The sequence below is a fragment of the Alexandromys fortis genome, unplaced genomic scaffold, assembly GCF_014885135.2.
Source record: "Alexandromys fortis isolate MF-2015 unplaced genomic scaffold, M_Fortis_MF-2015_v1.1 scaffold_11, whole genome shotgun sequence".
NCBI lineage: Eukaryota > Metazoa > Chordata > Mammalia > Rodentia > Cricetidae > Alexandromys > Alexandromys fortis.
This window is the reverse complement of record NW_026067912.1, coordinates 19,484,981-19,502,113: the sequence shown is the minus strand read 5'-3', so window position 1 is coordinate 19,502,113 and position 17,133 is coordinate 19,484,981. Positions and strand designations below refer to the sequence as shown.

Sequence of the window (17,133 nt, the reverse complement as noted above, 5' to 3'; positions counted from 1 at the left end):
AAATCTCTATCAGGGTGTGAGTGGCATTTGTTAGAACCCACAAGACTATACAGTAACTGTACAGTTGAAAGATTCATAAAGGCAGACCCACAGTGTACAATTTATAGAACACTCTGTTAGCAGAGCTTTGGGAACAATTGTGTTTTGAAACAGTTGCTGTCATATCTGTGGAAACCTTGTGAGGCCATGTTTCTCCCTTCAAAATGGGATTCACTACCAAAATACCTTACAGTGCAACTTCTTCTGCAAGGACAGTAGAAAGACCTTTCCATTCCCCCACATCATGAGACCTTAGAATGATAACATTCACTCCTTGTTCTAATGGTCAAATTTTTATAGATTCAGTCCCACAAAATTACCTGCTAACAGACCACATAGAAATGTCCAAAGAAGACAGGCACTAAGTAAGAAGGTAGCATGCTCCACCTTTGCCAAAAAACAAATCTGGGTGTTCCAAAACCTGGTTATCATAAAAGAGATTGGATGAAGAGAATGGGTGAATTTAGGATTCCAGGACTTTTAGTAACTTTCTCTAATGGTTTGGAATGTCAGGTATTTCCCCTTGGACACCGACTATTTCCTGAGTGATGTCATCTGTTCCAGAGTGCAGCTTTGTCAGGGTTTACCTGCCCTTTTTGTGATTTTGATATACGTATTATCATTGTCTTTGTCTATGGATTTTTCCAACTATGTTTGTAAAAACTAGAAACCTTGTGGAGATCACCCCTTATTCTTCTCCACAAACCTTCACTTCATTTTCCCCCTGACCTCACAAATAAAGAATATGCAGAAGTAACATGCCTGGGCTATTTATTTATTTATTTTTGCACTCAGAACTTCACTTGCCATAAACATCTTATTCTGAGCCCTGAGGGGATACTAAGACTGGTACTCAAAGCCCCCAATAGGCATTCATTGATCTAGGTATAGAGGAATATCATACATTGTTCCTGATCTTTAATGAAAAATTTTAAACTTGGATTTACAAATGTTTAAACTTTAAAATCTAAATTTAATACTATATTTAGATTATATATATAAACAATTAATTTAAAAAGGTCATGAATCTGAAATAGAGCAAGAAAGGGAATGTGGGAGATTTTGGAGAAAGGAAAAGTGAGGGAGAAATGTAACTATATTATAATCTCAAAATAGAAAGTGAAAACAAGTTGATTTCACTTATCTAACTTTTATTTAATATTTTTTATTCTTTTAAGTTTTGTTAATAAGCAAACAAATTTTGTCCTAAATTTCATCAAAGTAGTAACAGCAAATTTTGTTGGTTAGTTATTTTTCAGTGGGATACAAATTTGGTTATATGAAAAGAGGGAACTTCAGGAGAGAATCTATTAGATTGGCCTGTGGGTTTTGTCTGTGGCAAATTTTCTTGAATAACAATTGGCAATGGCATTATTGGACAGGTGTTCCTGGGAACTTTGAGCATTTTTTCATCTTCCTGGTCTTTTGCTTTTAAACAATGATTTCTGATTTTATGTTTTATGTATATTACGCATATGTGCCTTGTATTGGTGTTTCTTGTGCTTTTTCTCTGTTTTATGTTGTATTTTGCTATGTTCATTTTCTTAAGAAAGAAAGAAATACTGTATGAAAGCATATTTTCAAATTTTATAAAAAGAAACTACAACATAGAGGAGAGACATATTAACTTTACTTTTTAATATGTAAAAACAAACAGATTGTAAAGTAGTCATATACATTCAATATGGCAGATTGGAAAATACATGAATTTATATGAGACTAAAGGAGAAAGATACTCTGCAGTGTATAGTTTTATTGACTTGCTTTAAAAATATATAGATGGATAAAACCAAAACATATCTCCTTACTACAGACAATTAGATCATATGGTCTCTGACATGAGAGTCATAGCACGGCAGCAGTATTAGGAGGTGGTGAAGAGAAGGAGGGGAGGAAGAAGAGAAAATGGAGGAGGAGGAGGAAGAGGAGGAGGAGGAAGTAGATACAGGGTGTGCCTGAAAGTGCTATATCCTCACGTGGACTCTTCTTATTCCCCTTATTCCTGCTTTTCACCTACCCAGATGTAAAAATTAGATTCCCATACACACTTCCAGCGTGACATTATGTCAGACGCATGAAACCAAACAACCATGACTGACACCTCTGAAATTATGAGGCAAAATGAATCCTTCTTTTCTTTACATGTTTCTGTCAGCAGCTTATGACAGCAATACTAAAAATGAATCATACTAAAAGTTAAGGAAGAGAGGAGAAAATGAAAAATCAGTCCAACAATATGTAATATCCAGAGATCAGCGCTGTCAATGTTGATCACACATACACAATTTCAACCAAACCAAACTGAGTATTGTATATTTTAATACTATTTTATTTTAATGTATGTAGCACACACTTTCCATTTTGTAAGTACTTTTATTGTGCTTCTCTGGTTAAATGTTTTTATGAAATTATTGATAACTCATAAAGTTGTCAATATAGAAGTGCAAATATTTTATTATAGATGAGAATAATGTAATAGAATTATAAAAATGTAGGTGGAGCTTTTGGAGAAGTTGCTCTTGGAGAAGACCAAGGTTTGATTTCTCATACCCATACAGTGGCTCACAGCTGATGTGGGAATTTCCTCTGTGTGCTGTGATTACCATTGACAAATAAAGGAACTGCTTTGGACCTATAGCAGAATTATAGGGAAACAGAGCTAGGTGGGGAAAATCTAAGCTGAATGCTGTGAGAAAAAAGGCCGAGTCAGAGAAAAGCCATGTAGCCCTGTTGAAGACAGACGCCAGAACTTTGCCAGTAAGCCACTACCGCATGCTGATACACAAATTAATAGAAATGGGTTAAATTAATATGTAAGAGATAGCCAATAAGAAGCTAGAACTAATGGGCCAAGCAGTGATTTAATTAATACATTTTTGTGTGATTATTTTGGGGCTATGCAGCTGGGAACCAGTAAGTGGCCTCTCACAATACACTGCTGTCTAATTCCTGTTCCAGAGAGTCTTGTAAGGACATGGAAAATTTTAGAAAACTTGATTGATCAGTAGCTGGTTAAGGCACTGCATTCATGAAACTATGCAACATCAAGAGCTAGTTGAAAACAGGAACCTCTGCAAAGTTAAACCACAAAATGTTCCTACCAGCTAGCCACCTATAATGGGAGAATTCCCAGCTAGCTGTAAAGCATAAACCTTGCTTTTGCATTCTGGACTTGACTGCATTCTGGTGGTCTCTCTGGGGATCTCAATTTGGTCATAATAATCTGCTGCCATTTCTGACTTCCACAGGGAGCAGGTACACATGTAAAAAGGCATTCATGCAGGCAAAACTTTCATAGTATAGAAATTAAAAATATATAAATATATAAAAGAAATGTAGGAAAAGAATAGTATTGAAGGAAAACACAGAATTCAAACCATGATATCAGCCATGACTACTGAGTCACACTTTTCTTTGTATAATGACTTAATCAGTTTGAGAGTATGGCTTCCTCATCATCATTAACCCAGTATCATCTCTGTTTTTCCATGTTTTAGTTCACCTTGTTTGATTAATTTTGTTAGGTGCATAGATTCATCATAATTAAAAATTAACACAAAACAGTCAAACATTTCTTTTCTTTTCTTTTTTTTTATTTCAGGATCCTTACAAACTGAAGAAATTAAAAACAGAGATTTAATCTTCTCTCAGTGATAATAGCCTTGATAAAGAACACAAAGGTAGTAACCAAATTAAGACTGTGGAGAAAGAGGAATCCTTGACCCTTGCTAATGGGAGCATAAATTGGTGTAGACAATGTAGATTTGAATGGCCTTTCCATGACTTTTCAGATCAGAATGCCTTATGCCTCAGCTAGCAAAGAGACACACATTTATATTTATTACAACACTATTTACAAGAGCAAAGAAATGAATCCTACATTGTATCTATCAACAGAAGAGTGGATAATGAAAACATGGGAGCATTATATTATGTGGGATTTTACTCAGCTGTCAAGAAAAATAAAACTGGGAAGCATATGAGGGCCTACAGTTGTGAACCTGTCTGACCATGCCTGGAGATCAGAAAGTCTGAGCTTATTTTTGCTCTTCAAAGTTGTTGACAACAGATGTGGCTACAAACATGAGGTTATGACTTACGGTGTGGTTTATTAGTATTTTGGATATAGAAGTTGATCCATTCCACCTGGAACAAAGGTCAGATAATTTAAGTGTATACCTTATATCATGTTAATGAAGTCTGTTGCCTCTCCCCACCCCTTTTGAGTAACGTATATAAGCATGTGGAAAATAAACGAAGCAGATTCAGAAATCAGTATTCACTGAATGTTCTCTCAATGATGTTCTGTGCTTCTGTCTCTTATGTCTCTTATATCTGTTCCTTTTACTTAATAATTCCCATCCTCACACTCCTACCCAGGAACATACAAGTTTCTTCAATAAAGCTGGTCTTCAATAGAAACAGTGAATTTGGAAAGAATTTTTGTTAAGTGACTCAGTCTCAGAAAGAGAAAAGCATATTCTCTCTCATATGCAAACCCAAACTTTTAATGCTTGTATGAGTGTAAATAAGGGGATGCAAGAGAGGCCATAGACTTTGAAACTAAGTAGGAAACCATATTTATCTTTTTATATGCCTAAAGGTTGCAACTGTATAATGATCTGGTGTTTTTTCTTCATCTCTGAAGGACATTGATTAAGTAGTCTTCAGAGTCATCTGAAAGACATTTGCAAAGGTAGCCATGTTCATTGATGTTGTCTTTATCTTACTTTAAAAGTATTTACTAGATCACCCAGAAAGCATTTTTTAATATTCCTTTTATATGCCTTCCCCCTCTAATTCTTGCATTTACCGCAAAGAAGACAATGGGCTAGTACTCTTTTAACTGTGTCTACATGAATATAGTGATCATCAGAAGGCCTCATATTTTTCTGTTATATATTTTAGAGGAAGATGTTGAAAGAGAGAGGTTATGATTGCTTAGTTAAAATGAATTGGGCTAGAGTGAGCTAGCATTTTGCCTCCGGCCTCCTGCTGTAAACCATTCCTCTGTGGAAATAATATTTTGCTGTGATGAGATAATGGAGGAAAAGTGGAGGGAAGCTAACTGTGTTGCCATGGCCTTGCTAGGAAGGGTCATGCAGTTCCTGGGTATCAGATAATGAGGTAATGTATCACAAGGATATTTAATGCTGCTCATTAAAGAATTAAGTCAATAGTATGACTCATTTTTACGTGAAAACCTATTTTCTAATTTCTAAATTGTCAAAATCTAAACTGATTTAACTGTTGAAGTTATGTGGTCTAATTAATTAAATTTTCTTCTCATAAAAACTTCTCAATTTGGTAGATATTATATACCTCTGAGAGTAATGTCAGTAAAATAGAATTTTCTGTTTAGCTAAAATTTAACATGGGTTTAAATATGTTTAAGGAATTATACAGTAGAAAATAGCTATTCAGTTTATTTTTAAAAGAAATAGACCCTTGACTGTAAAATAATGTGAATGAATAATTCCAAGTGTTAAATAAGGTCTTAAATGGTGGTGTACCACAATGATTAAATATCACCAAGCTGAGGTGCCCATTTTTAGTGTCTAAGCTTGTCACTTACAACACTGTGGAAATTCTCTCTACCCCAGGTTTTATTATAGGTAGAAACTGCTCAACTCATCACCTATGATGATTGTAAGACAATGCTCTATCAGACTATATCATTTCTGAGCCTTAGCTTTTATATTTGGTAAACTGGTCATAACTACTGCAATCCATCTCAACTCCTATGATATCTATGAGATTTAATGTATCATGTACACTATGCCTGAACTGTGCTTTTGTACTTATTTAGACCCTCTGTAGATAAGGAGAAGGTACTATGATGTTCGTCTATAATTTTAATATTATGATTATTAATCAATATGCTTTATACCCATTATCATTATTCTATGACCATTTTTAATATATTTAATCTTAAAAAGAATCATGAACCATTTATATATTAACCATAACTTAGTGACAGAGACCCAACTTAAATAGACATTACAAAACATAAATCATTAACATAAAGAGTTTTAAGACTTACATTCTTTTGCTAGAATGTATATCTTGTTTTTTTTTTTTTTTTTTTTTTTTTTTTCAGGCTTTCTTTGTAGCTTTGGACCCTATCCTGGAAGTAACTCTTGTAGACCAGGCAGGCCTCGAACCCACAGAAATCCACCTGCTGCCTGTCTCTGTCTCCTGAGGGCTGGGATTAAAAGTGTGTGCCACCACCACCCGACTTGATGGATGATTTTTATAACCAACATTTTAAGTAGGTTTTGTAATTTTTTGTGTAATGACTTTTAAGAGGCCAAAGCATCTACTTATTGATATGTTTTTTATCTTGTGTTGAGTAGAGGCAGAAATTAACATGATTAACTCTGTCCTATACTGACTGCATCTTTTTTCTTTTTCTGACTTGTTAACACATACCCATTTTCTTCTTAACATTGCCCTTATTGATTGGTGCCCAAAACACTGATCTAGAGACAGTGTTAATTGCGTGCTATTACACAGCCATCTCAGGTGCATGAAACACCAAGTGTTGAAATACATGAAAATAAAGAGAACTTGGCACTCATGGTCAACAAATGTACAACACTAAGTTACTAAGATAAAAAAAAAATGGATAACAGTCAAGGTCTAAGAAAACAATCAGCAATTGCATTAAACCACCACAATATTTGGAAAGTTGTAGCAATTGGTGTTTTTCATAGTTAGTAAAAAAAAAAAAAAACTATGTGTTTGATTTTCTGATGATAATGGTAAAGGCAAGTTTGCAAAAAAAAAAAATAGAATTGTGTTGATTTGAGGACAGTTCACCACAGAAGATTTCACTGGAAATATTATCCAAATAATATTTTCTGTGTCCTGACATATTTGGACATTTTACATCATACTCTATGGTAGTAGATGAAGTTAAAGCTTAAGATAAACATATAGTAAGAAATGCCATTTCTTACTATCTCTCTGATTTTATGATTTTTATACCACCAAGATAGAACAAGTTTATTGTTTTATCTACTTACAAATCCAGTGCACAAACTCACAATTTAAAAATAACAGATACCTTCCAACTTTTTGTTAAGTCCTAAGTATATTCTTTTCCCAAAATTTTTAAAAAGTATATGTTGATTCCTCCTCCGCCCCCCATGCAAATCCTGAACTTGCTTTTATAGAATATGCTTGAAGTACATGGGCACAATATACCTAGAATGACTCTTGCAGTTGATGAAACTACAACACTGAATGAACTATAAATAACAGTCATTTCACTCTATTCAAAGAAAATGTGAGTCTACCAGTCCATATGACATGGGTCTACAATACTGGAGGGAAAAAGAGGCCAAGTTCATAAAATGTCCAGTCAACTAATGAACACTTGAATGAGATGATTTACTGTGACTGCAATGAACATTATAAAACAAGAAATTCAGGTTCTAAGGAAAAGGAGAAGAGGATGTGATGTTTAGTTTAGGGAGGAAGATTTAAGAAAGCATCTTGAGTAAGACTCTCCTAACACTTGAGGCTGTAGACAGTGGCATCCGTTTCTTTTTAGTGTTCTGATATAAGAAAATAAATACAATAACTGAATTAGTTTTTATTTACTTGATTTCACTCTTCAAACGTAAGATGTTCACATGCTCCAAATGTAAGAGATGTGTTTTATTATTATTATTATTATTATTATTATTATTAATATTATTAGCTATTGCCATAGATCAGGGTGCATGCCAATGTTCTACTTCCTACAGGGCTGTGTAAGTATACAATTTATGCTGACTTCTCAAAGCAAACAAACTACATAATATATTAATATCAACTTTTTATTTATTGGATATGGATTGTATTCAGTGCACCATTTTAAGTAGCTCCTATCAGTAAAAAAACAGGACCAAATACAGTTTATATAAAACATTAAAACCAGCCAATTTAAAACCTAGATATCTTTGTCACTCCAGGGTTCACTAAAGGAATGCTGCTGCTGTTTCTATGCTCAAGGTATATGGCTTAATAGCTTCTTGCACTGAGAACATTTAGGCTATTTGTCACTGACTATCCTTACCATCGGACAGTTACACAGCAAGTTTCTTTTAGTCCATAGTCTTCTAAAATCATTTATTTATTTACGTATTCATTCATTTTGTGTGTGTGGTGGAGGAGAGGTATGTGACAGTCATGGAACATGAATGGAAATCAGAGGACAACTTACAAGACTCTGTTCTTTACTCCCATATTGTTGGTTTGGAGAATCCAATTCAGGTCATTGGGCTTGGTGATAAATGCCTTTACTTGCTAAGTCATCTCCTTGGGCCTAATGTTAGGTGTTCACAGTGAGGTAGCTTGGTTATTGATAAGCTTAGGCATTGATCTCATCAAATACAAATCAATATTTTACTGAGGTTGATGAAATCAGAAAGAAAGTATCAATGAGTCCTTTTAAAAGTTTGATTATTTTTGGTTGGAAACATACTACATTTTGTGGAATTTATAAAGAATATTTAATTAATTAATATCACATGTGTATTTATGTCACTGAATTATATATATATATATATATATATATATATATATATATTGTAATTTCAGTGCCTACACAGGCCAGAAATGGTTATTAAAACCCCTGGAAATGCAGTTACAGGTGTTAGCTGCCCCATGTGGGTGCTGAGAACAAAACTTGGGTTCAGTGAAACAACAGCAAATATTCCTAGTTACTGAGACGTGTCTTCAGTCCTAATTTCTGCTTATAAGTAAATGATTTGATTTAATCTCTGCAAGGTGGGTACTGAATTTCATTTGAAGGCATTTTGAGACCTCTTGCTTACTGATCCCACGAGTCAAACTCTTCTTTCTACTCCCAATTTCACACATCAAATACTAGTATTTTAAACTAAGAAGAGGAAACAAAAAAGTTTCAGAAAATTTGACATATCTTTAGGATCCTAAGGAAATAGGTTAATAACACAATGTACAGCCTAGGGCATTGCCATTCCGTTATTAATAAAACACAAAAATCATGATTGACAGGCAAAATGTTACTGGTAACTCTGTTCTGTCATTTTGTGAATTTCTCTAGCACGAATGTGATTTCAAAATTTTAAAAACTGTCTCTTTAATTTTTGCCATCACTCCACCATCATGACATACATACTTCAAGGGATACTATGAGATTTACAGATATTTTTGTTTCCATCTACCTTGACTCTAACTATCACTACAGATTTTAATAACAAAATTTCTAATATATTCAGTACATAAAAGACTTTATATGTTTATATTAATTATGAGTATTACTTAAACAGAAATATTTGCTATTTGATGGATATATAACCCATTTTTATTCTCTAATGTGCTTTTATGCCATCTCTTGGTGTGTCTTTTTATTGTTATTATTTTTCATGCTGCCTAGTTACATACCCAAACAAATTCTGGTTCTAATCTTTCTTTTATTTTTTAATCTGGATGGTGTCTTAATAAGTTGTCAAAGCTGGACTTGAACTTCCTTTTTACTCTAGTCAGGTATACAATTTATGTTTCTTCTGCAACACCTCTCAAGTATCTGGGATGAGAGAACTGTGTCTTTAATATATTTGTATGCAAGTCTACTAAAGCCAAATATTTCACCTATCATTTGAGAATAGACTAGTAGCAATGTTCCTAATTTCATTTAAAGACAATTCATAAACTATTCCCATTTTAAAAAAGAAGAATGCAAAATAGGATTCATTGGGTGTAAGACATGTAATATATTCCTTTCTTTTCTGGTTAGTTCTTTTGTGATTATGGCGACTTCCAGTCCTCAAGTCTTGGCACCACGCTGCATAGGCTATTTGTAAATGGATGGCTTTTCAAAGTAGAGCCAACTCTACAGGTATAATGATAACTGTGATCAAAGTGATCAAAGGATTTATATAACCCAGTCTGGGTCTGCGAATATTTTCCTGCTTGAGGGTATAGCTACAAGTACACCATCAGTAGGAGTGATTCTTAAAGAAGTGTTCTTTAATAGGCTACAAAATCTCCATAGTAGGCTTTCTAAGATTCTTCCATAACTCTTCACAAACTATTCTTTTCCTTTATCCTTAACTTTGTCATAAACTGAGATGTATACATATTTATAAGCAAGAGTAAGTAGAGGAAGTTAGGTTCAAAAATGGCAGTGCTGCAGACAATGGCATAATTGAGAGCCTAGCCCAAAGTCAGACAGACATCTGACTGGTAAACAGAGTATTGCTGTTGAGATTATACATGGATTTAGTCAGCCACATTGGAGTGCCAATTTGTAATAGGAAGCAGCTTGTTCATTTCCCTGCCACCCAGACTCCAGAAATAACCACACAGAAACTGTATTAATTAAACCACTGCTTGGCCTATTAGCTCTAACTTCTTATTGGCTAGCTTTTGCAACTTAATTTAAACCATTTCTGTTATTTTATAATTTTCCATAAGGCTCATGGCCTACTGGCAAGATTCTGGCATGTCTGTCTCTGGCGCCAGCACCATTGCTTTTCTCCAAACCCTGCCTTCATTCTCCCAACATTCAGTTTGGTTTTCCTTGCCTCCCTCTGTTCTGCCCTGCTCTGCTATAGGCTCAAAGCAGTTTCGTTATTCACCAATGGTATTCACACCATACAGAGGGGATCAGGCACTTTTCTATTTATCAGGAAAGCCACTCACTACCTACCTTATTTAAGCCCATAGTCAACTATCTTAGGCAAAAAACATCTGGTTCCTTATCAACCCAAACAGCCTGCGATAGATCAAAACCGCTATTCCATCAGGCTGTTCTGGTTGACATGTCACCTCCCATTGTTAACAAACCAATAAAATTGTTAGGGCTTTTACAACCAGGAACTGGTCTCTATTCTCAGAGTTATTTCCAGCAGGCCCCACCCCAAGTCAATAAACTATCTTTAACTAACAGAATGATCTAGTTTGAAGGTTTCAATGTACCTCACTTATAGAGGTATTATAAAGAGTAAATTACAATTACTCAGAAAACACATTTTAACTCAATCTTTACAAAGTCAGCATTGTGTAATTTAGATTTAAACCTACCTAATACCTAGGAATTATAATTGGTAACAATATTTAACCCATTTCTCTCATGACTATATTACAAAAAATTCTGGAGCCCTTTAAACAAATATCTTTATCAAGAATCAAAACACCGATAAATATTCAGACTGTAGCAAATATTAATACTCTATCTGTAGGTTTTCATTTCAAAGTGTTTACCTGTGTGATAGTCTCCTGTGACTGATGCAGAGAGCAGTCTGAGCATCTTGAGTGATGCAGACTTTGTGGCGGCTGCACTTGATCTTTAAGCATGGATCCTTAGCTGGATCTAAAGCTGGAGAGAGGTGAAGACAGAGAGAGGAGAGAAAGAGAGAGAGAGAGAGAGAGAGAGAGAGAGAGAGAGAGAGAGAGAGAGAGGAAGAGAGAGAGAGAGAATAGAAAAGAGAGAATTTAAATGTTTCTGTGTACAAAGGTAGTAGGTATTGTAGCCTATTCAACATAATTAACTAAATTATGGAATTTTTATTTCATTTTGTTGTATTTTTTCAATTTTGACAGTTTATACACCTACATAATATATTTTAATCATTTTCACACCCATAATTTTTTCTTGTCTTATTCCTTTCAGCACAATCATGGTATTTTATTATATTCATTCATCTGCCAGCCTTTCTGAAGCTTTTATTCTTCTGAGAGTTGTGTCTTCTTCTGACCATATAACTCAAAGGAGATCACAGCTGAGTTCAGTCTCATGTAAACGGCTCAGAAGTTAACATTCATAAAGTGCTAATTGTGGAAGTGTCTAAGAATGTTGATACAAAAAACATAACTCTCACCTGAAAGGTAATAAAAGGTAGTTTATTCTGGAGCCATTTTGAGTGACCAACCATGGTCTGAGAGCACAGAAAAACATTATCCTAAATACCATGTTCCAACACTGAAGCAGTTTCAGAGAGTTGTATAGTTTCATAGAAGAAAGGAAACTGAGAAAGCAAGGCAAGTTTAAGACACGTCATTGTTTACATCATAAAAGGGCTTACAGCAGCAGCAAGCAGGAGATTTTCCAAAGGCCTAAGATGCTGTCTGATGGCCTTCCTAGCTTTTGAAGCAAGCTAGTGGTGCGTAAAAATTTATAGACTTCAAAAGTTCTTTTGGAATCTATTGGCCAAAGAATGTTATTTCTGACAGAGGTGAACATGCAAGTGCAAATTAGTCTCTGGACCAGAAACATTGCAATTTCCCATATCATTGTAGTTTTAATCAGTCAGTCTTTTAGACACAGATCATTGCCAGGTATTCCTGTACACAAGGAAAGCTGTATGCAATGACTGAAATTCTTCCTAAGTACAGAAAAGATAGAAATAAGAGTGGTGCCATGGTACCACATTTGGTGCTGACAGAAAATGACAGCTACTAACTTTGGGAAACTTCCATAGATGCTCATAGCTATACTAAAAAAAAAAATAAAGACAAAGATGTCAGAGACACTGGTATCTCATTGGGTAGTTTAAAAATGTCAGGAATATCACTACTATGAGCTGAGTATATCATAAAGAAACATATATGCAGCGTTTTCACCTATGATAGCTAGTTGTCTCTAAGTGACTGCCAACATAAATACTACATAATTTACTGATATTTATAACAAAATTGGTACATTCATTTATTAAGACATGAATATACATGTTCAAATACTGTATTATAATTTTATTTATTTTTTTTATTTTGGTGAACTGTGCTGTAAGGGAGGGTCCTTTTTTTGTCCTGGCCGCCCAGCTATCTTAACCCGAAATAACCACAGAGAAACTGTATTCATTAAAACACTGTTTGGCCCATTAGCTCTAGTTTCTTATTGGCCAATTCTTACTTCTTAATATAACCCATTTTTATTAATCTGTCTATTGCCACGTGACTGTGGCTCACCGGCAAGTTTCATACCAGCATCTGTCTTGGGCCTGTAAGAGTTATAAACAACAGCCTGCTTTAGCAGTTAGTTACAACAAAAGAACATAGCACTATGAAAATCTATAATACCCATCACTATCATTTTGAAGATTTATTTTTTTCCATAGTGTAAGATGATTATATCTGTACAATAGATTATGTAATGATAAAATAGAAAACTAACTTTTAAAAAACATGTTTACATAAAACATATCTAGCTCACTGATGCTGTATTTGTCTACAGTTTTTTTCTCTTAGTGAGAGTCATTACTGATTGTGCATAATAAACACTATCTAATGGCTATTGTTCATGAGACCATGAGATGTAAAACTAATAACTGTTTTGCAATTTCCATTTATGAAGCACTCTTGAGCGGACTGTGGAGATTGCTCAGTGGAATGAATCAGAGAACTCTCTGTACAAGTATGAAGATGAGTTTGAATCAGCAGAGCCACATAAAAAGCTAGGCATGACTGTGTATACCAGAAATTTAGCATTTAGAGAGAGAGACACTCAGGTCTGGCATGCTCAAGCTCACTGGACAGCCAGTCCAGTCAAAATGAAAAGAAAGCTTCAACTTCAATGAGAGACATAATTCCTGGGAATAAGGCAGAGAGGGAAGATGTTACCTCTGGCCTCTATAAATTTCTACAGGTGCACATACATTTACACTCAAGTGCATGAGCTATATATGCACACACACACACACACAAACTCACACATAAATGCACTCATACACACACTCACACACACACTCACATATACACACATTCGTACACACATACACACACTCACACATTCCCACTCACAAAAACACACTCACACATTCCCACTAACACACACACTCACACATCCCCACTCACATACACATACTCACACATCACATAATTTCTACGCATGAGTATATGAACAAAAGAGAAACACAGAAAGAAGTCAGTTTAAAATGTAGTTAGTAAGTTGAAAGAAAAAAGAAGGGAGATTCCAATGGTAACTAAATTTAGGTTAATGCAAATTTCTTCAGCTATGGGAGTTGAAACATATTCAGCCAAGATACATTTTAACAATGAAGCCATACTTATTTTTGAGTCTTAGCAGTAACAAGAGAAATTAGAATTCCAATTGTGTGGCTATTTCTTACCAAAAAAAAAAAAAAGTGTTGAATGACCCAGTTTAAAGGTCTAAAAAAACATTTTAAATGTCCAATTATTTCAAGTTTAAAGATCATGAACAACTTCAAGAAGATTACTATTTCAAGACAGTTCTCTATCTGTAATTTTGGGGTAGTTAATCTTATTGTAAATTTGTATCAATAATCACTAATTTTAAGCACTGGAAGACTAAGTAGTATTAGGATATCAGTATTTATTGCTAGCAGCACCTAGAAATATATTAACAAATGTAATACTTGCAGAAACCACTACAGATACAACATAAAAAGTATATATTAAAGAATCTGAATATATTTATTTTTATTTTGTGAATGTGTAATGCTATTATACAACTTTAGCTTTTTTTTTTACTTTTATTTGTGAGAAGTTTCTAAAATGTATTTTTTCATATTCACTGCATTTTCCCCAAATCTCCCCAGAACCCCCACTTAATCCAAAAATTATGGTATCAAGAAGTAAAAGAAAATAATTTTAACAATATGAAAAAATACTTAACTACCCTTAATTTCTTAAAGAAATATTTACTTAAAGGTAAAAAACAAGTAAGTGCAATATTAAAAGATAATCATAAAATATTAAAATAGAACTTCTCTTATAAAAAGAAGTTTGAAATTTAGTTAGCATACTAATAAACAACACTGGTCTTCAATAAAAGCAACAATAAGTTGTGGAAAAAATTATTAAAAATAAATTTAGTGCCCAAACTGAAAACAATGAAAGGTAAGAACTGCCTTGATAGTAATTAAATCCTAAGCCAGGCAGTTACTAGCAATTTACTCTTATCATACAAAGGAAAGAAAATACACATATTAAAGAGAATTTTTCCTATTTCCATTTGTGAAGAGACTTACAGATATTTCAATAGAAAAAGAAATGCAAGAGAACACAGAAGATCAAGTAAAGAGCAAGAGACAAAAATGGACCCACAGAGCTGTATTAGCTATGTCAGTAAAAAGAACAATAGAAATGATGATCAATTATCTGTTAATATGTAATTTATGGTAAAAATAATGTATAGCCCATGGGAAATAGTGACAAATGTGATGCAATTTTAAACTGTTCTAAGGTTCTATCTACATTATACTACAGAAGAGCTGGATGATATGGGTACTGTACATATAAACATGTTATCACTGAAATGAAATTAATTAAAAATATAAATATTCAGATATAGATATAAATGTATGAGATTAATTACAGATCCAAAGAGACAATAAAAATAAAACGAAAAGTGAAAAATGGCACCACACATGGAAAAATTATGACCTCACTTCAGTAAAATTCTGTACTATGAAGTAAGAGGAAGGGATGGATTCCAGGGAACTTTTAAAAACTTGTCAGATGCTCTGAGGGAAGACAGTACAAATGAGAATCATAGAAAAGGGAGCTAGTGCAAGATATTTACTTAGGTTTTGGACAACCAGTTTTGCAGTGTTAAATGTGATTAAACGTAGTCACAAGTCTTTGGAGTGACTTTCTTGGTTTAAAACCCCAATTCCTCTTCAGTTATATAAGATCCATCTCCACTCATTTTACACTCATTACAAATTGAGCATAGAAATCTACTGTGGGAACCAAATGAAGTCCTGAGCTAATGAGTACTGTGAACATGAGCACAGTCATGTCAAGGACCCAAGTGCCGAAAACCCATAGGAATGGCAAGATCTTCCCCAGTTCCCAAGGAATAGTAAGGCTGTCTTCTTGCCTAAGTATGCATACTGACCATGTGTCCTAGTAACAACAGCTTCCTCTTCCTGCATTGGAGGACTGTAGCCGGAGACTGCTCCACTTAAGAGACTAGATATTTTTGTGAATCATGTTTCCTGCTTCATCTGTATAGAATAAATGTGCAGAGTTCTTGTGTCACTGGTTCATCTCCTTCAAGGAGTGCAGATCACCCAAACCTGGTTTTCTGTATGTGCATCTGTTATTCACTCCCTGTGGTCTCAGTCAAGTTAATTCTAAAGTCGTGTTGGTCATGGCAATCAATACTAACAGCCAATTCAGATGTACTTCTACATTATTTGAAGAGAAATAAGAATAAAAATGATATTATTTCAATAATGTCCTATCTTATAAATGTTAAAGATAGACAGTTAGTTACTGGTGTAACTGTTACTGAAAGCTCCATATGCAATTATAAGCCAGAAATCTATTATAGTGTTAATCTATTTGAACTGATGATGGATGGAAATGTTAGTATACTATTGCATTTAATTCCCTGTTATCCTTTATCAATATTTCATATAAATGTCAAATTTTATTTGTTTATTCATTTATTTATTATGTATACAGTATCTGCTTGCATGTATGCATGTAGCCCAGAAAAGGGCACCAGATCTCATTATAAGTGTTTGTGAACAACTATGTGGTTGCTGGGAATTTTACTCTGTACCTCTGTAAAAGGAACCAGTATTCCGCCTCCTCCCAGCCTCCCATTTCCCTCCCCCTCTTCCCACCCTTCTCCCCTCCCGCCATTCCTCTCCCCCTCCCTCTCCAGTCCAAAGAGCAGTCAGGGTTCCCTGCCCTGTGGAAAGTCCAAGGTCCTCCCCCTTCTGTCCATGTCTTGGAAGGTGAACATCCAAACTGGCTAGGCTCCCACCAAGCCAGAACATGAAGTAGAATCACAACCCCGTGCCATTGTCCTTGGCTTCTCATCAGCCCTCATTGTTCGCCATGTTCAGAGAGTCCGGTTTTATCCCATGCTTTTTCATTCCCAGTCCAGCTGGCCTTGGTGAGCTCCCAATAGATCAGCCCCACTGTCTCAGTGGGTGGGTGCACCCCTCGTGGTCCTGACATCCTTGCTCACGTTCTCCCTCCTTCCGCCCCTCATTGGGACCTTGGGAGCTCAGTCCAGTGCTCCAGTGTGGGTCTCTGTCTCTATCTCCATCCATCACCAGATGAAGGTTCTATGGTGATATGCAAGATATTCGTCAGTATTGCTATAGGATAGGGTCATTT

The 17,133-nt window shown here is 34.8% G+C and overlaps 1 protein-coding gene across 1 annotated transcript in view; it reads right to left on the bottom strand.

Annotated features, from left to right (window-relative positions):
- The window catches only part of Spock3 (SPARC (osteonectin), cwcv and kazal like domains proteoglycan 3), a 220,951-nt gene that overhangs the window by 172,288 nt on the left and 31,530 nt on the right, over positions 1–17,133 (bottom strand). Inside the window, exon 2 of the mRNA XM_050138629.1 lies at positions 11,278–11,392. The gene's annotated coding sequence lies outside the window, so the exon portion shown is untranslated. The remainder of the gene's footprint in view (positions 1–11,277; positions 11,393–17,133) is intronic.